Source organism: Castor canadensis, chromosome 1, assembly GCF_047511655.1.
Source record: "Castor canadensis chromosome 1, mCasCan1.hap1v2, whole genome shotgun sequence".
In the NCBI taxonomy this organism is placed as follows: Eukaryota; Metazoa; Chordata; class Mammalia; order Rodentia; family Castoridae; genus Castor; species Castor canadensis.
The window spans coordinates 10,676,170-10,700,928 of NC_133386.1; the positions used below are offsets into that span (position 1 = coordinate 10,676,170).

The 24,759-nt window shown below is 39.3% G+C and overlaps 1 long non-coding RNA gene across 2 annotated transcripts in view; it reads left to right on the forward strand.

Annotated features, from left to right (window-relative positions):
- LOC141420661 (uncharacterized) overlaps positions 1–24,759 on the forward strand; it is a 140,961-nt gene that overhangs the window by 16,332 nt on the left and 99,870 nt on the right. The window lies entirely within an intron of this gene.

Below are 24,759 nucleotides of genomic sequence, written 5' to 3' on the forward strand. Positions count from 1 at the left end.
ATCTAATGGCATTTATTGCACTTGTGCTAAATGGCAGGCATTATTTCTCCTTTCAACTATCATGGGATCCCATTTCATAGGTGAGGAAACTGAAGCACCCAGTTACGAAGTGGAAGAACCAGGAGTTGAACTTAGCATTGGTCTTCATCATTACACTACATTTGCTCCAAGTCAGCTGTGTTCTGAAAGTTGTCATGGAATATTTAAGGTTGAAGGTAGTGTTTAAGGAATTTAGAAACAAACATACAAACAAAACAAGCAAAACCCCAGAAAAAACACTTGATTTATCTGTTTAATGAGTTTTTTTTCTGATTGGATTAATGGGACCAGTCATTTTGGCCACATTTCTGTGCTGCAGTTTCTCCTTCCCTCCTGGCTTCAACCGTCCTCTAGTTTACCTGGAGAAATCCTCCTCACTCTGCTTCTTTCCCAACTCTTAGCCGATCTGTGCAAGTTGTTCATTGCGTAATCTGCACTTGATATGTATATGAACAAGACTTGCTCTTATTTTGTTTTGTTTAGTTTATTTCTTTTAATTACTGAGTAATCAATTTTTTAAAAACTCTCTCAGCTATTTCTTAATTACATCCCAGGTTTCTCTGATCCTTTTCAGTTATTAAAAATCTGCATCAATTTGTTTGGAAGCATGATCGCTATTCCCTCACCCCCCTTCAGCTCAGGGCCAGAGCTTTCAGAGTGAGTGGGTGGAAGTCCCTCCCCTTTCATTCCTCCATCCTTCTCCCTGTCCCAGCTCTACTGAGTAGGGGATGGGAACAAGGGACAGGAGAGCAGTCAAAGGTCCTCCTGGGTTTCTAGCCCAGCTGTAGCTCCTCTCTGGGTGAATGCTGGCTTCATACTAGTCCACACTTGAAAAAAAAAAATCTCTGTGGACTCCCTGCAGGAGTGTGAATTCTTTGGAGGGCTCTGTCCCCACTGCACATTTTTCTAGAAGGAGGTCAATTGCTCCTTGACCCCTTAGGACCCTCTGTCTGTTCTTGTGTCTGTGGAGCATCCCACAGCAGCTTGTGAAGCATGACAGTTTCCAGGTGACTAGGTCAGTCCCTTGTAGGTCACACCTGCAACATGGCTCAGGTGTAGTCCCTTCTTTGGTGTCATGTAAGCAAGTGTGACATATCCTTGCTTTGCCAGATGGTGACCAGATTGCTCCTTGGTGTGGACCCTACCTCCTGCCTGGCTGTTATTTTTTAGTCCCTCATCTCCAGTCCTGTGCCAGGTAGATATCACCCCAGGGCCTGGGGATGCCTGCTTCCCCTCTTTGAAGACAAATCAGCATCTAGGAGACATTCTTTTGGAGCCCCCTTTACTTCTGGGGGGAAAACCCTGGTGTTCACCCATCCAGGTGGATTCCATCTGCTCTCAGTGTCTTTCATTAGACTTTTTTTTTTTCAACTAGGATGGTTGATTCTTAACAAGCCCTGAAGTCTTATCTAGTTCAGTTCAGCCCTGCATGTGCAGGTACGTGACTCACCTTTGATTTTATCTTTGAGTCCTAGGAAAATGTCACTGTAAATGTTCTGCCACTTTGACAGTTACTTATTTAAGGCTGCAGCGGACCAAGATCAAGCCTCCCTTCATCTCGTTGGCCCTCTGAGTCTTAGGTTGAGATGGTGATGAGCCTCCTGCCGGGACCAAGTTTAACCAAAAGGAGAAAAGCATGGATTATTATGAGGGGGGCTGTGGATTGACTGGATGATAAAGCCATTGACAATTGAACTACTTCCAACATAGATGGAAACCTTTGGTATAAGGGAGTTTGTAAAGAATAAATATTATTCAAGGCAGTTGTAAATATGATGGGGGTATTTAATACCAAAATCAACTATAAGGTAATTGCTGAACTAGAACAAAAATAATGAATACATAAAATCAATATGCTATCATAAAATTAAAATATTTAATAGTTTTAATTTCTAGTCATGTCAGACTCCTTAGTAATATTCCTGTAATTATGTTTAATTTCCTTTCCCTGTTTCTGCCCACATTCTGGGAACCATCCTATAAAAAATGAAATGGTAGATAGATAAAAAGATAAGGAAGGAATAAAAAATGTTGCTTATTCCCTTGATTAATCAAGGGTCATTAGTAATATTTGAAGAATATAATACTGTCTCTCTCATAAAAAATTAGAAATATGTGTAGCAAATCAATATATGCAAATGCTTCTCAATTAGGAAAAAGTTTAGACTTCACACTTGAGATTACAATTCACTAAATTTAGATTATAGTAAGAAAGGAGATTTATTCTTATTAATATTTTTGCAGAAGTTTTCAGGGTTTAAACATAACATGGCAACTTCATTCTAGGCTGTTAGCCCTCCCTCAACTCAGGATACCTTCCTCTTCTTCTGGTACCACCCTACTTCCCCCACGTGCTTCTCTCTCTTTCTCACTCCCCCTCCCCACCATCAGTGTGAGTTAATTGCAGTGAATTTCACAAGTGAACAAGTAGGCTGTGGGTGGGATCAGTAAAGAACAGTGCATAGTGCTAGTCCTCATACTGGGGCATTTTTCTGAAAATAGTCTTTTGCCAATATAACCTATTTCAAAAATTTTTTTTCCCACATCTAAATTTAAGGAACATAAGTTTTATTGTAGTTTATGCTTACTGGTGATTTTTAAAATGCAGAGAAGATTTAAAAATCATAAATCTAGAGCTAATTTATTTTTTAAAAATTATTTTTGGAATTATGAAACTTTAAATATTCACATGTAAACAGCACATACATACTTGCTGCACATCTTTATGAAGTCTTGACATGATAGATGCCGTGTGTGTTTTAGACTTTTGGTGATCTAAAATATCATGATGTAATCGTATGCCCTTAAAAACCTCTCTCTGGCCTTACTTTGTTCCTTCTCCAAACTATTGTCATGAATTCAGTGTTTATCATTCCAAGTCATGTTTTTGTACTTTTACTGTGGTGTAATTATAAAATATATGATATGATAGTAGATAGTTATTTTTTTCAAAAATTTAATCCCTTTTTAGGCCATTAAACTGTACTTCCTTTTCTGCCAACTGGTTTTGGTTGAGAGTTATTCACGTGGATGAATATGGCCTTAGTGCAGTCAGCGAGTCTGCCGTTCTACTGAGTGAGTGTGCACTATTTTATCTATCCATTCTGCTGTTGAGTGACATTCGAGTTGCTTGCAATTTTTTTGTTATATGAGTAATGCCTGCTTGTGCAGGTGCCTGAGTTTCCCTAGCGCGTGATTCTCAAAGTACCATCCACAGAGCCCCTAGGATCCTTGTTGCCCCTGATCCCTGAGGTTGGGATCATTTTCATAACAAGACTGAGATATCATTTGCCTTTTGCATTGCCCTGACGAAGAGCAATGATTGGACAGACACTATAGCAGCTGAGCCAGGATCAAAGCAATGGGGCCAACTGTATTATACTGGTAGTCATTTTACCCTTAACCAACATCACAGGCAAGCACTAAAATGATTACTTTAGTAATTCTCAACTCTTAACTACATGTCTTTAAAAAAATTCTGTGTGGCGCAGTGGCACAGTGGGTGTATTAAAACTTTCTGTACATGCCAGCAGAGTAGTTCAGGTTACAGGTAAACTAGTGGCTTTGTCATGGAGTGCCTTTCTTACTCAAAATAACATGGACAGAGGAAACTATTGCTGAATTATACTAATGGATGAATGAATGGGTAACTAGCGATTGTCTGCGGTACTGTCACAAAACAAATTAGACGGAGAAATTTGTAAATTACATAAATTTATTTACTCACGGTTGTGATGATTGAGAAATAAAAAACCAAGGTGTTGGCAGGTTTGGTATCTGGTGAGGGCATCACCTCTGCTTTCACGATGGCTGCCACATGCAGTGCTTCACTTGAAGAAGGAGCAGAAGAGAGTGGAAATCCCTCAAGCCCTTTTTTTAGGACCCCAGTTCCATCTGTGAGCTCCACTATTGGGACTTCCTCACCTCCAAGAGTCCCCCGCTTTAAAACATTTTTCTTAGCATATATTAGTTGTATGGGGGTTTCATTGTGACATTTCCATGTATGCTTACAATGTACCTTCGTCAGGTTCATTCCCGCCCTCATTTTCCCTCATCCCCCTCCTCACTATTTAAAATAATTTTGGCAGGTTTCATTGTCCTATTTTCATACAAGTACATAAAGTACATTAGCCATGCTCACCTTCCTTTTGCCTCCCTGTTCCTCCTCCCCCTCCCCCTGGTATCTACCCCACTAAACAGGACTTGTACTCCTGCCCTTCACTGTTTAAATGTACATTCATTTTTCAAAGGTTTTTGCCATGGTATTTCTGCTGTGAATGTATTATACTTTAGTCTAATCCCCTTTATCTCTCTTCCTTTGCCTTTCCCCCACTCCCTATTGTTCAACAGCTTTCAATACATTTCTTATATCTTCTACCTGTACAGACGCAGTGTATTTCAATATTGTTCACTCCCTAGCATTCTCTTTTCCTCTCCTTCCTCCCCCTAGTACCCTCAAACAGTCCTACTATTGCAAATATATTCTCTATATACATATATATGATCATGTTTGTATTTGGGTATATATTTATCTTTTGGATCTGTTTTCTACATATGAGAGAAAACATGTGACCTTTGTCTTTCTGAACCTGGCTTACTTTGCTTGACACAATGACCTTCAGTTTCTTCCATTTACCTGCAAATGACATAGTTTTATTCTTCTTTATGGCTCAATAATATTCCATTGGTGTGTGTGTGTGTACCTCACATTTTCTTAATCACAGTTTTAGGGCATCTGGGTGTTTCCATGGCTTGGATATTGTGGGTGTGCAAGTGGCTCTATTGTGTCCCTGCTTATATTTCTTTGGTTATGTGTCCAGGAGTGGTTTCCCTGGATCATATGGGTAGTTCTTCTTTTTCAGTATTTTGGGGAATCGCCATATTGCTTTCTGTAGTGGTTGTACTAATTTTCATTCCCACCGACAGTCCGTAAAGGTGTCCCTTCTTAGTGTCACAATCTTATTTTTTTTCCTTGTATTCACTTTCTTTAACTTTTCAGATATTTTTCTGAACTCGAATTGAATATTTATTTTAAATTTTCTGTTTCTAGTAAATTAATTTAATGCTATAAGTTTTTGTCTAAATATTAATTTAGCTCCATATAGTTTAAAAAAATTTCAGTACTGTGGTTTGAAGTCAGAGTCTGACGCTTGTTAGGCAGGTGCTCTAACACTTGAGCCACTCCACCAGTCCATTTTTGTGTTGAGTATTTTTGAAACAGGGTCCTGCAAACTATTTGCCTGGGTTGACCTCGAACTGCGAGATCCTCCTAATCGCTGCCTCCCGAGTAGCTAGATTTACAGGTGTGAGCCACAGGCACCCAGCTTATTTTACATATTTTAAAGCTGTGACAAGCTTACTAATTTCCTGTTTGTTATCATCATGTGAAATTGTGATTTTTATTATTATGTACTGTCCTTATTTATTTGTATTAATGATTTTTTAACTTGAAGTCAATTTGATATTAATGTGGTATTTATTTTGTGGACATTAATTTGAGGGATATATATTTCTGATCCCTGATTTTCAATCCTTCTGTATGATTTTGTTCTGGGTATGTCTCTTGCAAGCAGTATATGACTGGATTAAAAAAATCAATAGGATACCTCTTTAACTGATGTACTCCATTCATTTGTGACCACTGTGATTACTTGTGTATTTGAACCTATTTCTACCATCTTATGTTATGTTTCCTGTTTGTTAACCTTTTTCTTTGCCTCCCCTCTCCTTTCCCTATATCTTGTTGTATTGACAGAGTTTTTTATATTTCATTCTCCCAGGTGATACAGAAGCAGCAAGTGCATGTCTAGTGTTTGTGTTTTCTCTTAATTGTAAAGGTTTTACTTCACTGCACTTAAAACAAAACACAGCATGTCATTATTCAGTATTTCCTTCTTCCAGTCACAATATTGGGTTATCTCATGGTTATTAGTTGTTATTTTTATAGTCACCACTGAAAAATTGAATTATTAACTTTCAGCAAAGTTTTGTGTTTGTCATGAATTCTACATTTTCAGCATTTTTTCCTTGTCAAAACCTTATTTTAAAAATCACAAGATATAGTATAAGCCTCTGGTCTTCATATACCTTAAAATGTCTTTATGCTGTCATTACTCTTAAATGATAATTTTGATAATTTCTTGGTCCATTTGTACAGTTGTAACAGAATATAACAGACTGAGTAATGCATAAAGAACAGAAATGAACCTCTTGCAGTTGTGGAGGCTGGGGAGTCCAAGGTCAAGGCGTGGGCAGGCTTGTTTGTCTGGTGAGGGCTGCATCCTCAGGAAGGGAGCTGTGCTGTGTGCTCACATAACCGATGACAGCTGACCAGGTTGCATGAAGCCTCTTATCTCATGGGAGGGAAGAGGCCTCAGGGTCTAATCATGTTCAGGGTCCCTCATCATATGCTGTCACATTGGCAACACCTGAATCTTGAAGGGGACACTTTCAAACTGTAGCCAATAAGTGTCAATCTCCTGGTGGTCAGCTACTTTTCCCTCAGCAGGTTGGTGATACTATGCTATGGTATCTGTGGTCTACTTTTGGAGAAAGTTATTTTGATTTCTTTCTTTTTATTTCTTCCCTCCATCGTCCCGCCCCCCCCCCCCCCCCCCGCCTAATAGGGTCTCACTATGTAACCCAGGTTGGCCCCAAACTCTCCATCCTTTTGCTTCAGCCTCCCGAGTGCTGGGATTACATGTGTAGTCACTATGCCTGTCTGACTTTCTCCCCTCCCTCCCTTTTTCCTTCTCTTCCTCCCTCTCCTTCCTTCCTTCCTTCCTTTCTCTTTCTCTTTCATTGTCTTTACTGATAAAATGACAGTACTGGACAAGGTTAGTTGTTTTCAAGCTATACTTTATGGAGTAAATTTGGGAATTGTTTACTGTTTTGTGGCCAAGTGGATGAATTCTGGGACCTCTATTCTCTCCTGGACTTTTCTTTTTTGTTAGTGGCCTATCATGGACTTCTGCATGAGAGTTCTTCTGAAGAAAGTGTTCTGGTAGTTGAAATGACCAAGTCAATAAACTACAAAACCTGGAGGCTTTCTGTCTCTATGACAGTTTTTATACAAGCATGACCACTCCCTAATCTTATGGTCTGTCAATTACTGCTTGCCTTAGTCAAAGTTAAACTCCAGATTTTAATGTTATTTCACCTGCAGAGTTTTCAAGCATTATGAAGCAATTACTGTGTCAAGGTTTCTAGCATTTCAGGTGCTCCCCATTGTGTCAGTGTGGAAGGTTTCTATACTTGACTTACGGTTTATTAGACTCCCAGTCACATCGTTTGTTTTCCTCCTTCCATGTTCACATGACTTAAAGGACACCTTCTCCTCTCAGGACCCTTTCTTCTCCAACAAGTTCATCCCCAGGGATTTAACCTTCTGCCCTTAAGAAAAATGTACAGGGTCAGAAATTTAGGCCTCAAGTATGAGCCCAGGGAGAGCGTGGTTTTTCCTTCTGCTCCTTTCCTCCTGTGTCATCACTTATCGAAGTTCCTCTAGGCCTCAGACCCTAGCTGTTCCACGTTTTTGCTTTCAGCAAAATACTGAATACACTATCTATTATATGCTATATATATATATATATATGTGCATATGGACTTTTGAAAAAGGGAATTCAACTCGGTCATCGTGTTCGACATAACAGCTATCATACGCAATGTTTATCATATTAAGAACAAGGCTCTTGACCTGCACCTGTTGTTTGCAGAGCCCATTGTGGGTCACTGTGATTTAGGCTAGCGGTGGAATGAGAAGTTGCCATGCCATTCCCTTCTTTGTGCTCATCCCAAAGAAGACATTTCTACTTCTAAAAACTCAAAACCAGTCTCAATTCTAAGACTTTGTGGGGCATAAACCCTAGGTAGTATATCAGGATAAGATCTATGTATATTATAAATAACCTATTTCTTTATGATACAAATGGGTTGGTGTTTAAAGAGTAGTTCTTGAGAATTCTGAACAATAAAGTTTTATGTGTGCAACTAACTTCTATTTAAGTCAATAACGTGCTTTAGAGCACTATGAAACTTATTTTTCGTGATTTTCCATGATTTTATTTTATGTTTAACTAGTTAAGTTCTTGGCTTTTCTGGGTTAATTCTTCTTTTCTTCCTTGATAATGGAATAAGTTGCAATTTGCTGTTTGCGGGTGTCTCGTGTCTCTTACTGTGGGATAAACTGGGCTCAGGCCTCTTTCTTAGAACTTGCTCTAATGCTGACATGAGCTATCTGTCATGTCTGCTCCAAGATTTCACTGCAGTCCATTGGGAACATAGACAATAAAAAGATGCAGTTTTTTAACTGTCATCAAGGAATATCCCAAATGTCATTTGAAAAAAGACGGAAATACAGGAGAAAGCGGGGAAAGCAGACTCTGTGTGTACTCCAGTCACACTTTCTGTTAGCGTTATTGCTGTTGGCTAGCCCACATGCAGAGTTTGTTTCTCTATTTGAGTATAGCAGAAAGGCTTTTTTTTTACTGCTTAATTTTAGAATTATTGCTAGAAGCAGGTGATAAAATGTATATTTTGTTTGGGTTTTTAATATGGAAAAAGGAAGAATAACACATCAGATTTTAGATTACAATTTTAAACTTGAATTTTATCTTAAATCTAAGTGAATATCTCTCTCCTCATGGAGTAGTTATAATTTTAAATAGCTAAGTACTATCCAAATGCCAGGGGTATAGCCAGTCTTTATTATCTATTTAAAGCTTATGTTGCAGTTCCTTAAACTGGTTAGTTAATCATGTAATATAAATTATTTTTAGTGTTGTCCAAGTCAGGACCTAAATTTGGAACTATGCCAAATATGGCGTGAACACCATCTACCCACAGGTAGTTTGGGGAACACTCATGACCCTGGTGCTGTTTTAGGTGAACAGTCCCTTATGGCCTGGCATGGCAATAACCTTTTGGGGAGACAATTTAACAATGTACCTCAAAATCCTTAAACTTCATGTTTTTTTTGAGTTCTTCCTAGAACTTATCAGAAGGCACTTATAATATTTGTGTTGAAAAATGTCATTGCAGCCAGGTATGGGGGATCACTCCTATCATCTTAGTTACTTGGGAGGCAGAGATCAGGAGGATTGAGGTTCTAGGCTAGCCCAGGCAAGATGTTTGTAAGACTCCACTGCAACCAATAAAAGTGAGATGCATTGGCCGCGCCTCTCATCCCCAGCTAAACAGGGAAGCGCAAGCAGGAGGACTGTGGTCCAGGTTAGTCTGGGCATAAAGTGAGACCTTATCACAAAGTAACCAACACTAAAAGGGCTGGAGGCATGGATGAAATGGTAGAGTGCCTGCCTAGTTAGTACAAGGCCCTGAGTCCCAGTATTGCCAAACAAACGAAAAGGAATGTCATTATGGTACTATATAAATTAGCAATAAATTGAAACTAATCTAAATGCTCAGAAAAATCAGAGAATGATTAAATAAATTCACACAGACTTATACAGTGGGATGGTATATCATTATTAAAACCTGATGCTTATAAGGACTGTGACTGTGGCTTGAGTGGTAGAGTGGCTGCCTGGCACACTCAAGGCCCTGAGTTCAAATCTCAACACCACCAAAACCAATAGCCTGATGTTTACGTAGTATTAATTAAAAATGCTGGAAGTCAAGATCATACATAAAATATCATCCCTATTTTGAAAACTACACACATCATATCTATATCCATCTATGTGCATGGAGAGAGACAGAAATGGCAGCATTTCCTTAGGGTGACAGGGCTTATTGAAGGAAGTTGTGCCTTAGTTTTCTCACAGAAGGGACAGTAATAGCACTTACACTGCAGAGTTGTTGTGAGGATGAGTTAATAGGTTGTTAAATGAGTTAACAAGTGTGAAGTATCTAAATCCTGCTTGGTACATGGGAAGTAAGTGCTATATGAATTTTTTTATTATTGTGATTTTTTATATGTTAGGCACTGTGTTAAGGGCTAGTATACATTGAAAATAGAAAAGACCTTGTCTGTAGAAAACTATAGTTGAAGGATGAAACAAGTATTTCCCAAATAAATAGAGCAATAATTCAAAAGTGTGATAAATATTGTGATGAAAATGATTATTAAACAGAATAATTGGGAAAGAACCTAGTTAGACTTATTTTAGTGTGCTGCTATAACACAATACATGAGACTGGTTAATTTATAATGCAAAGAAATTTATTTCTCCCAGTCACAGAGTCTGAGAAGTCCAAGGTTTAGCATTTGACTAAACCTTGCTGTGTCATCCCACAGTGAAGCCAGAAAGGTGAGACAACACACTGGTCAGAGAGAGAGAGAGCAAGAGGGGGCTGAACCTGATTTATAACAAACACTCTTATTGTAACTAATGCACTCCCGTGATTAATTACACAGCCTTCATGACCTAATCATCTCTTAAAGGTCCCACCTCACAACACTGTTAAATTGGTTTTCATAGTCCTGTTTTACATATTTCCTCTAATAAACAAATAAACACAGCATTTAGTTTAAAGGTATTTTGGAATAATCAAACAAAAGTGTTGACAAAAGCACAGGTAAATGAACAGAGCAAAAAGAAGAAAATGAAGCAAGGAAAGATGTATCAAAGAATGCATGTGATTTATGAATAGACTATTGTTTTGATAAAAGAAAATTAGATTACATATGCAGGGCAACAGGTAACCTGTTTTAATATAGTGTAAAACATCTCAGACATTTTCTCATGTCACTAAATATGCTTATAAAACATATTTTTAATAGCCATAGAGTATCTTATTTTGTGGATATGAAATATTGTATTTAATTAATTGTTAAGGTTATTTGCAATTTTCTCTATTATATAAAGACTTTTATTAGAGCTTTTTCTGTGACTGTATACACAATAATTTACTTGAAATGTATTATTAGAAATATAATAGTTCTTTCAAAAGTTTTAGTCTTTTTGTTTTTTGCTTTGAATAATTTCACATGGAAATATCATGGGTCCTGCTTTACTCTTTTTGGCTTTACCTGACACCCATTAGCCCACTCTGAATTTTTTTGGCAGACACTTTACTTTATGTACTTACTTTTGTCCCTCCTCTCTCTGTCTCTCTTTTTTTTTAACCTTCCGGTTCATAGCTCTTCAGAGTGTAATCCATTTACATTTATTGTTATATGCAATGCATTGGTTTTTCTCTTTATTTTATGCTCTGTTGCTGCTTTCTTTGATTTTTCATATTTTTAAATAAGCTGCTAGTTTTCTGTTTCCATTCAAGTTTTTCATATATATTATCTGACTTATCTCTGTGTCATAGTCAGTGGTGACACACCATCTTTTCTTCTCTCTTTTAAATGAAGACACTTTCCCCCTCTTATCACTTAGCTTTTGTTACTTTCTTTATATTCTAAGAATTTAGATTCCTTTCATTGGTCTTATTTTTTGCTGTACATAGAAGACTATCCTATTTGTATCTTGACTGGTGCAAATATATTTTCCTAAACATTTTCAGGATCCTGAATTGACTGAAGTATCACACTTTTGCTAAATGTCTTAGACATGGTTTCTTCTCCTTTGTTCTATATGTTAGTGTTTCCCTCTCTATATACCTGTTTTTTTTTTTTTTTTTTTTAAGTGCTGGGGATCATACTCAAGGCCTTACACATGTCTGCAGGTACTCTACCACTTGAACCACCTCACCAGTCCATCTATTCATTCTTAAACAGAGACCCCATGGCCTGGATGGTTCTTGGTCCCCTCTCTGGCCTCATACAGGATATTTGAGTCCTTCTTTCAGGGATGTAGCTAAAAGGTTTGCTGTGAATTCTCAGCTAATGCTTAGTGGGCAGCAGACTAATGTACATAGCACCTCTGCTCTGCTCAAGAGAGGACTGTTCTGCTCTTTAGCCTGTCCTTAGGTGTACCAAAACAGCCTCATACCCTTGCTTATGCTATTTGACAGTTGGGAGTTCACCTATCAGAATGCATTATATCACAGTGTACTCCCTTCTTAGTGGTTTTCTGGGAACTATAGTATTGATCATAGAAAGAAGGAAAGGAGAGTGTGTGTGTTTGTAAGGTAGAGGCAGGGAAGGGGAGGGAAAAAGACAGGCACAGGCTATAGTTCAATAACCCTTAAGGTATCAGTATCAATTAATAATGTTTAGAAACCTGGGGCAATGAGAGAGGGGAGATGAAAGGAGACATTTACCACATATAAAGCCTATACTTGTATATTCATGTCCACATCACAGTAATGGATTTTTATTTTAAATTTATTCAATTTTTCTTTCCTTAAGAGAAGTCTGATTATATTTTATGTTATCTCTAATTGGCAGGAAAATTTAAGGTGCATTTTAGAAAGATCTTTGTGAATGATACTAAAATAAAATACTTAAGCATTTAGTGAGTTAATCCACACATTCCCTTATAACTGATTTCTTAATCTTCTGACGATGAGATTGAAAACAAATGGGTTTCACAGCAATTTCTTCCTTATATTTTCTGCACTATCATTCCTTTGCTAGAACATGAATGATGATTGGGTTTTGATACCAAGGTCTACAGTGTTGAGGACCACGTTGAGATATCCACTGACAAGAGGAGCCATTATCTAAAGTGCCTCATCCATAAGAAACCTTATATGGTTCCTCTAAACATGTGTTAGTTGTCTGTGCCTGCCATAACAAATTACCACAAACTTTGTGGCTTACAACAACAGAAATTTATTTCTCATAATTCTGGAGGCCAGGAGAATGAATCAAGGCATGGGCAAGGCCACATGCTCCTGGAGGCTCCAGGGAGGAATCTATTCTTTGCCTCCTCTTGCTTCTGGTGGCTGTGGGCATCCCTTTGCTTGTGGCTGCATCTCCCTAATCTCTACCTCCAGGGTTGTACTGCCTCCTTGTCTCCCGTGTCTGTATGATCTTCCTCTGCCTCACTCTCATACATCATTACTGGATTTAGGACCCACCCAGACAATGCAAGATGAACTTTTAAATTTAAGATCCTTGACTCAATTGTATCCCTAGAAATCCTCTTCCTAAATAAGGTCACATTCAGATTCTAGGGATTAGGGTGTGGACCTATCTTTTTGGGGGACCCCATTCAACCCACTACAAATAGTCTTTGATGAGATTTTATGATAAACAACTGACCTGGTCTAACTCTGCTAAATGTTCCCTCCAAAATTCATGTTGAAATTGAATTCCCTCATTAGAGGGTGAAAACCTCACCCATGTATGGTATTTGGTTAAATGAAGCCATCAGTATCGACTCCTAGTCCCAAGGGGTTGTGGCTTTATAAGAAGAAGAGTGACATGAGCCATGGTGCTCACTCAAGCCCCTTACTGCCTTGGGACCCAACAAGAATCCCTCACCAGATATGAGCACTCTGCTCTTCAACTTCCCAGTCTCCAGAACCATGAGCTAAATAAGCCTATTCACTATAAATTACCTGGTCTGTGGTATCCAGTTGAAGCAACAGAAAATGGATGAAGATAATTTCACAATAGTCTTAAGTGCTGAAGCAAGACCAAGTCTTGAGTATTCACAGAATTGCATGCAAAAATTACACAGATATCAACCTCCATTTTTTTTAAGTCAACTCACTTGGAGTTGCTTTTCCTATCCTCTTCAGGATGTATACCCAGCCAAAATGCAAGTGGCAAGAGAACCTAGAGATTCATAGTTTTGGGGTCTGCTTTGAGCCAGGCTCCCTGGGTGCAGGAGAAGATGAGAGTGTTGGGTGTGAAAATCCTCTGAGAAGAAGCTGGTAGTGGAGGGGTAGGAGCCTAGGGCAGGGCCAGACCTCCCAGGGGCTTCTGAGGAGGCATTAGTGAGAGGTGACAGAGGTTCTTGAACAAGATCTCAGAAATGGTGAGTCTGTCATGGAGGAAAGTTGACAACTCAGGAATAGTTTTGATTCTCTGTGCTGATTTCCCCAAGCCTCAGGAAGCAGGGTATAGGGGATGATCAATTAGAAGAACTGCATCTTGAAGTATCTTTCTCTAAGGATCTCAAAATAATTGTTAATTTAAAAAAGCATTTACCTTGTAGAGTTAGCTACAGTTTTATTTTTAACTTGCAAGACCTCAGTTCACAAATGCCGGGGTTATATAAAATAGTAAATTGAAGGTCTCCTGGCTCACAGGGAGACATTTCCACCATCACATGGCCCAATCTGTCCCAGCAGTTGACCCCTGGTCCTCGGGGGCTCCTGAAAGTGAGGGGTATTGCAGGTCAGCACCAGGAGTCAGGAGCTACATGAAAGAGGCCTTCACACACTTAGACACTTAGAAAAGGCACATTAAAAAAATTTTTTTTACTCTGCTCTGGCCCTTCTGGTTGTTTCTTGAAAGCACATGGCCTTTCCAGTCCTAGTTCCTCTGTTGTCCTTCTTTTTTGGAAAGTTCTCCTCTCATCTTGGCCTGCGTGGTTTTTCTCATCTTCCTTCTCTCAGTCCAGTGGTATCTCCTCAGTGCACCTTCCCTGACCACCCTCCTCCCAAACTAGAGCTGCTATGCCCCTTTACCATCTTCTGGAGTGAGCTTTCTTGAGCTCTGTTCCTACTGAACCTAACTGGGGGTGACTGGAGATGCAGAGAAGACAAATGATAAAGTTGGGGCCAGGTGTGCTGGGTGCTTGGATGGAGACGCACAACAGCCTCATTGCTTTTTACTTCTCTTCTCTTTACTCTGCTTCTTTTGTATATCTTTACAACCTTACTTCTAAAGTCTTCTTTTCTATTCTTTAGTCTCTTTCCTTAGACTCGCTCTGTCCCATGTTTTCTTTAATCTCTCTTAAAGTCTTGGCCCTCAGACTTGCACTGTCCCATGTTTCCTCTAATCTCTAGCACAACTCAGCAGCCAGCATCATTTTGTGGCAGTCCCCTCACAAACTGCCAACCAATCAATCCATCCCCCATAAAAAAAAACCTTGCATCCTCCTTCACGGAGTCTTTTATGTCCAGTGGTAAACAAGGAGGTGGAGCAACAGTTCTTTGGGAGGGGTGTGACATTGTAACAAGAGAAACCTGTGTTCTACTTCTTTCTCTGAATGTAAACAACTTAGGAAAGGCAGCTGTGCTGCATTTTGCACTCTTCTGCGGCTGGGGCCATCCCAAATTCAGCCTGCTGATTATTGGGAACAGCTGTGCTTATGTCAAGTCTCATAGCCATCTCATAATCCACTCTTCCCAATGCATTTTCTTCTCAGCAGTGCACCCCAGCTGTTGGCTGTCTGTTCACCTACAAATTTCATAGCAGGTTCCCTTGTTCACTATGGTGCTTCCTGGCCTGGCCTATGTAGTGAGACCTCAGTGTGTTTTGGTGAATCAATGAACAAAAGAACCAATGAATATTACCTTCCCAGTGACCTTTGCTAGAACTTTTAGCAACATTTCCCTCTGTGGCCAATTTCATAACTAATTGCAATGTTATTTCCTTCAGAACTGAGAAGTCTCACAGATGCCCAAAGCAAAGAAGAGTGAACATTTATACTAAATTAGAAGAAAATGAAATGAGAACATAGAACTAACCAATCGTGGTTTTGGATTTTTCTAATCTGCATTGGTATACCCTTTTGCATTTGGCCTAAATATAACTTGGTTTGTGTTCCTGTTTGGCCCCCTGGTAACCATTATTTTCCTTTTGGTTTGGGAAACTGTGTCATTAATCAATTGATAATGTCTAAATCCTCCAAGCTTCAACAATTTCATGCTAGCCTAATAATGATGTGGGGTTTTTGGCCAGTCCTGTGAAAGAGTTGGGCCTGGAGAGTACTTTAGGACAGTTAGTCAGAGACTTTCATACCTCCAGAGGACCTTAGTGACAACCCCTGTTCAGCTAGAGGAGGTTATATTAGAAAGAGAACTTCACTCATAACTCCTTAAGATTAAGGAAGATGAAATCTCAGAGGTGGGAATGAAACAGAGGTGAGGGTCTCACCTCTTCCAGGGGCACTGGGACAGAAGTTAAGCATTGTTAGAACATTGTTAAAACACTGTTCAAGAACTGTTACTGATAAACCTACTGAAAGTTCACTTTTCCTTTAAATGTGCTGAGATATTGGCAGCTGGGAATACTTAACACTCTAATTGACAGCTGTTAGACTGGGGCCCTGGCTGCCCTGAGCAAAAAGGACTTCTAACAAGGAAGCCAGACTACCCTCATGCCAACACTCAAAACATGACTTCAAGTCTGGAAGGCACTTTTGTACTGGACTTTTATTACCATAACTGCCACTTCCACCTAGGCCAGTGGGGAGAGAAGGGTCACTTTGGTCCAACAGAAGATCCATGATTGGTGTAAACACAGGATTTCGTTTGCATAAGGAACTGTATCATGATTGGTGCAAACAGAAGGGGACGGGACTGCTGTAATTGGTGCAGATATCCTTGTCCCCTCCCCCTTCTGGCTATATAAGCAGGCTGCTCGACTCACTTTGTGAGTAGCTGGGAGACACCCTCCTGTGCTGCGACCCTGGTGTTGCAACATGGGTCCCAGTAATGACTCCTGTCTGGAGTGGTCTTGCCCACCTTGCTGAGCTGGTGAATGTGAAGAATAAAAAGAGAAGAAGCAGTGGTGACCAGGAGGAAGTTGCTAGGGCAGCAGCTAGGTTGGCATGTGGTTCCCATAGCAGTGGTTGCTTAATGACCCAGGTAAAATTAAATGAAGTGTTGGGGACAGGCAGCAAAGAATATTGGTGGGCAGCCACTAACAGTGGCTGGTTGGGGTTGGCCTGCAGAGACACCTTCTGCTGCAGGTTCCTGCCTGAGGCACAAAACTGTAGGGCCTGGGACCTGAACCCCATGCACTGCCTTTTCGGGGTCTCAGGCCTGACAGCTATCACACGTGATGGAGGCATATGAGAGGGTATTGCATTGGTGTTAGCTGTAGTTAGCTCAAGAGCAGTCAGATGTGGAGCTCAGTTAGTGATATTAGGGGACGTAACCTATTCATGACTGCTAGCACTATAGTGAGAGAATTGTCCCAAACTGAATTCATTGTTTTTTCCCTGAAATGTTGCTCCACGGTTCCCTTCCTTACTAATGGCACCCAACTACTTGGTTACCTACATACTGTGGAGGGGGAAGGAATCCTTCTTGCCCTTCCAATCCCAAAGAAAGGAAGTCCGGCTGAGTTCACGTCTGCTCTGCCTGTTACTAGATGCATGAGCTTCCTCCCACCTGCCCACAGAGTCACACTGAATGGCATGTGGATTCTGACAGTGCACCTGGTGTCTCTCAGGTCTGTGCCTTTGCTGGTACTTTACTTAGCTTGCCTTCTTATTCTATCCACCCCTCAACACCCACCCAGTTTTCAACACTCAAGTCAAGCATCATCTTCCATTGAAACCTTTCCTCCTCTTTCCACCAGTAGAGCTGGCCATTGTCTGTGGGACCTGGGCAGATCCTGTACACACTTTGCCCATCTGTTCTGTAGTGCCTGGCATATGACCTTATTCCAAGTACTCCATGCCTGCTTATTGGAGGAAGACAGAGATGCAGAGGAGGCTGGGGGCAGTTGGCTTGTAGCCCCTGTCTGTGGAGTTGAGAAGCAGGGGAGCCTGGGAGTTCAAAATTCACAATGGGTGCTCTCAAAGTGTGTCATGGATAATCTTCACATGAATAATTGATAGTCAACTGTGGCATCATCAATTAATCATGGAGGTCAGTCTTGTTTCATTAGAATGTAACTTCCTGCAGGTCCAGCTTTTGTTCTTTCATGTCCGAATTAATTTTTTTTAAAGTACAGTGTCAAAAATAGTATGGGTGCTCAAAAAGTTGAGAATCAATTAATCAAGCATATCAGGTTGCAGAGTGACCAAAGGAGAGACTGGTATTCAGGAAACCCATTTGCTCTCATTAATAAAACAATCTTATCCATATTAAAGTAACAGTAGATGGAGGGAAGGAAAAGGATCTATTAGTGTGGTCCAGCTGCGGACCTCTGAGATCATGCCTTCCTTCACGGAGCTCATGAATAATAAAATAAATCGGTGTGACACCAGGGAATAAGCTGTAAAGTGTCACAAAATGCCAGGAACAAAATCCATCCAAAGTGCTCTTTTTCTTCCTGAGGACAAACCTAAAAGAACTTTTCTGATTACCTGACAGTCCATTTAATCCCCAGGAAACATTCCTTTGTTATAGTTTCAAGGAGAATTACTTGAAATAATCCTTTGTACAATGTGCCTGGTTCTATTTTAGTTTTAAATCGTGTCCCCTTTCTTTTTGAATTTGTTAAAAAAAAAAAAAGACATCTAATCAATGCCCAAGTGGAAGTGGTATGGCCAAGTCTGAGTTTCTTTCTCTCCAGGATGAAGTTACCTTTTGTGCAGAGGCCCTTTTAAAAGAGACTTAAAAGATTTCAGGAGCTGAGAAAGAATAATAAAAAAGTCCTGCATGTTATAATTAAACCGTACAGACTTAACCATCTCTCTTGAGTATCACTGAAGAGGAGCATGCTCTTGGACCAGCGATGCTCACAGTGACCTAGATTTTTGGGGATATGAGCATTTCTCTGATAAGTGCCTGCGAGAATTCTGAGCATCTGGTCAAGAGCAGGCACAGTCACAGTCCTCCAAGTAGTCAGGCTTGGTCAACTGCTTATCCATAGAAACGTAGGGATAAAAAGGAAAGAAAGGAACAAGGGTCCAATATCCTGTGTGCCATCTGGACCTGCCCATATTTTGGCTTATGAATGCATGAAAGCAACATGGATAAAAAGAGAAAAAAATCAGGAGATTTTAATAAAAAAATAGGTGATGTTTAAGTTTACACATATGAACACTGTTTAGGGGATAAAGTTAAGGCCCTTTGGGTGACATCCTGGTGACCACTCCCTCCCTATTCTGAACTCATCAGGCAGGGTCCCAATAGGAGTGACCGTGTGCTTTTCTGACTTAGAGATTTTCTTACTTCCCTCAGATTTTCCTCTCTCTTTTCACCAAGGCAGGCAAGGAGAGGAGGTGGGAACAAGTGTAATTATGATGCAATTTGAATGTTTCCCAAACTCATTCTATCCAATCACTCAATCCAGAATCACAGTGCAAAATGAGTTAATAGTCAGCATGGATACAATAGTTCAGTTTACTGATCAGGCATTTAACATTTTTGTCTTTCAAAAGAGGATTGCTTTTTTGTTCCTCTAGAGACTGAGTTTCTTTTTGATCTTTAAATAGTAACATAAGGTTAAAACACAGAATACTTTTCTTCTTAAGAATGAAAACCATTCTAAAAATTTGGGGGTAGCTAGTTGCAAGAAAGATTCATGAAAAATGAAGACAGAAACTTTTTCACTTATTTGTTTAGGGGATTTCACAGTTTTCTTAGAGCTTTTTTCCCTTTTACTTGATTTTAGAGGAAAATGGTAGATTCCATGAGTGCATTTTAAAACAAGCGTTTAGTTAAAAATAATATCCAATTTGGTCTTAACTAGAGCATGGCAGAAATAACAAAAGGCAGTTAATGTGGTATGAACTAAATGCTGGTGTCAAGTTGCCAGCATTGTCTTTGTGTCTTTAACAAGGAGGACTTCATTTGTAGAAATGGCTCTTGACAAAGTTAAGTGGTCCTATACATTGTTTGGGAAATTGCTCTTATTTTGTGTGCTTCTTGTTCCAGTAATGGAACCATGAGCAGTAGATAATTGTAACAGCCTCATCTATCAAATAATATTAGAAGTCAACAGCTATAATCTGAGGCACTTGCTTTACACAGCTTTTCTCTATATTTTCTGTTCAAATTGTCAGTTGTTACCTGTAAGTGTCCCCATTCCCTGTGGTTGACAGAAGCAAAAAGATTTAAGTAAATCAGGAGGTGAGCATACCAGCTAGCATACCACTGCAGATGATAACGGCTCTCTGAATAGGGAAAAATCATGGTTCTTTGTACAGCTTTATATGTTACTATTACTGGTGCAGAGGCTGGGGGAAAGGGTGTTCTTGAGAGATAGTCTGGGCAGTTAAAACCTGAGTTGAAGGGTCAGAAATAAACCTCTCATTACCAGAGGGTAAATAGATATAGCATTTCAGTGTTCTGACCTACTTTTGTTCATCTTGCATACCCTTGAGTTAAAGGCAAAATTGCCCCAAAAAAGAGTGTATAAGCTTGATGGTGGTAGGTACTTAGGTATTTACACCATAAACTTACTGGTAGATGTAAAAATACCTTATAAGAAAAAGGAAAGTGTTAGTTTTGATGGAGGAGTTCTTATAAACATCTTTTGAGTTGCTTTCTCTATAAAAAAAAATCAGAAAAATATGAAAGCAAACAAGTAAAAACATGAATGTACCTCACCCAGTGGTAGATAGCCTTTATGCCTATAGGACATATAAAAATTAAAATGAATATAGTTACATATAATTTATGTATCTATATTTATATATGCATTGTGTGTATTATGTATAAAAATTATAGGATCATATTGTACCTATTATGCAATATCCTGATTTTCCCAACTTAACACATGGTAAACACCTTTCTGTGGTCATAAATACTCATTTATTATGCTATGTTTGATGGCTGCATTATACTCCATTACTTGCATCCCTGCTACTGGATATTTAGAATAGTTTCAAATTTCACTGTGTAGACTTTGCTACCATGAATATTTTTGGTAGCTAAGGCCTTATCAGCATCTACGATGTACTTATTTAACTAAAGTTATTATAAAGACTATTGCATGGTTTAAAGGTTTTGTACAAAAGAGGGCAAACCATTGTTTACTATTACAAGAAGTTTGTGACAGTTCTGGGTTTGCCCTTTTCCTCAATGTCAACTATGTTTAAATGCTTTCTTAGACATTTAGAGCCCTGGGACGATGGTTGAGGGAAGCATGGGGGTGTTGACAGTCCTTGGCACCTGAACGCAGTATCTATCAGGAGCAGCTATACTAGGAGGAGAAATTTCCTATTTAATAGAGCAGAGCACGTGTGGATGGGGGATGACACAAGTTCACAGGATGAGAAGGATGGCCTGGCCTGTGTCTGACAAGGGTGGCTATTTCGCCAGGTGGGCCCCAGCTGTTTATATTTCAGCAGCAACCCCCTTCTCCCAGTACCCATTCCTACAGAATTCATTTTAACAAGTAAAATGATTTCTTCTCTCACCATGTTTTTGCCATTGAATATTTGATAGTGTTGCTTTTCCAATGGGACTATAAATTCTTAGAGGGCAAAACCCAACAGGAGTCCCCAGAGGACCCTCACTATCAGGGCAGGTAAAGAATAATTAGTAGAGGTGTGTAAACTCACTCACAGGCTGGGCTGCTTCTCTCTGTCCCTGAGTGCCAAGAGTTCTGATTGTTTTGCCCTCTCTTCCTCCCTCCCTCCCTTCCTTCCTTCCTTCCTTCCTTCCTTCCTTCCTTCCTTCCTTCCTTCCTTCCTTCCTTCCTTCCTTCCTTCTTTCCTTCCTTCCTTCCTTCCTTCCTTCCTGTGCTGGGGATGGAACCCAGGGCCTTGCACATGCTAGGGAAGCACTTTATCACTGATCTACATCTCCAGCCCTGCTTCTTCTTTTATACATGATTTTTTTAGGAGATAGATCTGAGATTATTAAACATCCCTCTCCCTCTCTTTTGAAACCAATAATTTAAAGATTCAATGCAAATAATCAAGCCAATGATTCTGCTTTCTGTATTTTGGGCATTGATGTGACCATTAATTTCCCAGCTTGACTACTAGATCTCCCAATCACAAAATGTACTGGGGCAGGTTCGTCATTGCAACCCACAGGTGCTCAGAAAATGGAACAGATAATCAGTATCATTATGTGCTCTTCTCTAGTGGGTGGGAGACCAGCATTTATTCTCAAGGGTGGGTCCTCCATGGCTTCTTGCTCTGTGCTACCAAGCAGAGGTCAGGTGAGAAAGCTACTGGTGGCTCTTTGTATGCTCAAATGCCAAAGACATTTGGCTCACCTGGAAGTTCCTGTACTGGGGACCATTAGGCCCAGCTGCAGCTGTGTTTTATGCTTCTTCTTGCTGCAGTATCACCTTCTGGCTAATGAGAAAACAGTGCTTCTGTTTCCATCATTGGATCATGGCACAAGGCCAGGACCATGGACACTTTTCTTTTATAACCAGTATTTCATTTGCATTTCTAATATCATGCATTATGATTTTTTTCATTTATGGCATTTCAACAAAATGTTTACAGAGTTCAACGGTTGTTCAAGACACTTACAAATGAGGAAAAAAGGTGATAATTTATACAGTTTTATGATTAAAAACTACCAGTTGCTTTTAGAAAGGTGTCATCTGGTTCTGCTCTAATGAAGGAATGTTGCACACAAGAAAAAAATCAGTAGAAATTCAAAATGGTGGAGCCATATTTGCAGTTGCCACAGTGCTGATGGAAAATGGAAGGAGCTTCTGAGCAAAGCCACAGTGGCCGGAATGGAGCGATGTCTGGAAGGCTCTTCAGACACTTGAAATCACTTGTAGACTACTGGAAGATCTGAGCTAGGACTATATGAATACTCCTTTACCTGCAAAACATATAAAGTGAGATAAAGTGGCGAGCTCATCTGTGCATATAAGCATCACTCTCGGTGAGTGTGTCATTCTTCAGAATGGCTTGAAATTGTTGGGAGCAGGTTGACCATTTCCTTAATTGCTCTAGATCTGATCATTATAATTTTCATATTAAATAGAGATTACTAAGTATTGACATTAATTTGAAATGCTTTTGTTAACTTGGATCTAAGAAATTTGGTATGAGGAAAAACAAATGTACACATGCATTTATATATACATATATGTATATACATTATGCATTTATATACATATACATCTATATGTGTGTATGTGTGTATATATATATATATGCATACATACACTGAATATAATTTTGTCAGGGACTACTATGCACCAAGGTCTCCAACCTATGCCATTGTACTTCCATAACAACACTCCATGGTGCTTACAATTAATCTCATTTTACAGATGAATAAACAGAGACTCACAGAGGTTAAATGAAAAAGCTAATAAGTGCTAAAGGTGTGAATCAAACATAGGTTGATGAGATCCCCAACCACAGAGCCACAGTGAGCGCTTTACTGGATGTCTTTTCATGTTCCAGAGATGGAAGGTTGTCTGACCAGTAGGTCTCAAAAATGACTGTGTTGATTACAAGATAGCAATATTTAATTCCATTCTATTTCATTCCTTTGAAGGAAAAAAGTCATCCATGTGCTGCTGAGTGCTTTGCCCTTTGTGCATCTGTTTTGTGTGTGAGGTTTATAGCAATGTATTGACTTTCTTCATTATCTAAGTTTTATGCACCTAATGATCCTTATTAGTATGCTTAGTGACCTTTAAAATTTTTGCAATAAGAATGCACCTCAACAACTCATCTAAGTAGCTTTTAGTTGGCAAAATGCCTTCAGTGACCAAGCTACAGCCATATATACTTATTTATGTGAGCGCTTTTCTTGCAATTACTGTTGGAGTGACAGTTTCTCTCAGGTATTTGAGTGGTGCAACCTGTTCAAGTTTAATGCTATCTATTGTGAACTCTGCTGCATGCTGCTAATAGCTGGAAGGCATTGATTTTGTTTTCTCCTCTCTTATCTCGAGCCCATACGTTTTGCCGGCATTATTGACTATTTTGATCATTTCATGCACCATCTCTTTAGAAGATATATAAATCAATGTCAGCCACGAAACTTAAGTTGTTTATTAGGCTGCCATGTAGGTTTACACCTTCATGAAAATCATCTAATGCGCTCGGGGTTTCAGATGTTTCAAACAATTGTTGACCAGGTCTGATGAAAGAGGACAGCCCTAGGAACATATCACCACCGGAGTAGGAAAGTTCATTCAATTATTTATTTGGGTCACATGTTATACTTGACTGGATGCACTTTTTAATGATGTTAATTAACTTCTTCAGGGTGTTAAATTGGTTTAGAACTGCTATGATTATAGCATGACATAAATTGGACTCTATCCTAAGAGAAGCATCTGAGTTTTACACACTGAGAGGATATTTTGTACTGAATTAGCGCAAATGAAACTGCATAGCTTTTATTTGAGCATACTCGATAGGAGACCCATGTAGACTTCAGATCAATTTCACACTTAAATCACAAAGTCAAAAAACAAGAGCAGGGGCTTGAAAGCCTGTCCATCATTTTATACAATTACTGAGTTCTTTATCCAGTACCCAAAGAGCATCAAATTGCACCTCTAATCCAATAAAAAGTGTTTTCCATAATTAAGGCAATTATGAAATGTTCTACAAAATTCCTAAATTCTTAAGGTTCAGCTTCAAAATGCTTCCTCTGCATATAGCAGGACTTAGATTGGATTTTATTTTCTTCTTTAATTTTTACAATGCTTTTGATTCACATCATCCCTAGTATTTTTCAAATATGGAGATCTGTTCTCTTGGTACAGAAAGTGAGGGGTTGCAGAGCCAAGTTACTCACTGACAATTTCTGTGGCAGCTGTGGGTCCAGTAGTTCAAGTAGCTAGTCTCTTCCATAGGTGGTAGAGGGAGGTTTGGGAAAGCCCACCTGAACATTGGTCCCCTGAATCTGGCCCGGATCTCAAAAAGCTGCTGATAATTTAAAATAAACTCAGAAGAAATAAACATTAATCAAATTGTGTTTAAGAATTTATTCCTTTTTGGATACTTTTTTTTTTTTTTTTTTTTACTATTTTGGGTATATTTGAATGGATTTCATCATGACATTCTCATACATGTATATAATGTACTTTGAGCATATTCACCTTCTTATACCCTCTCTTTC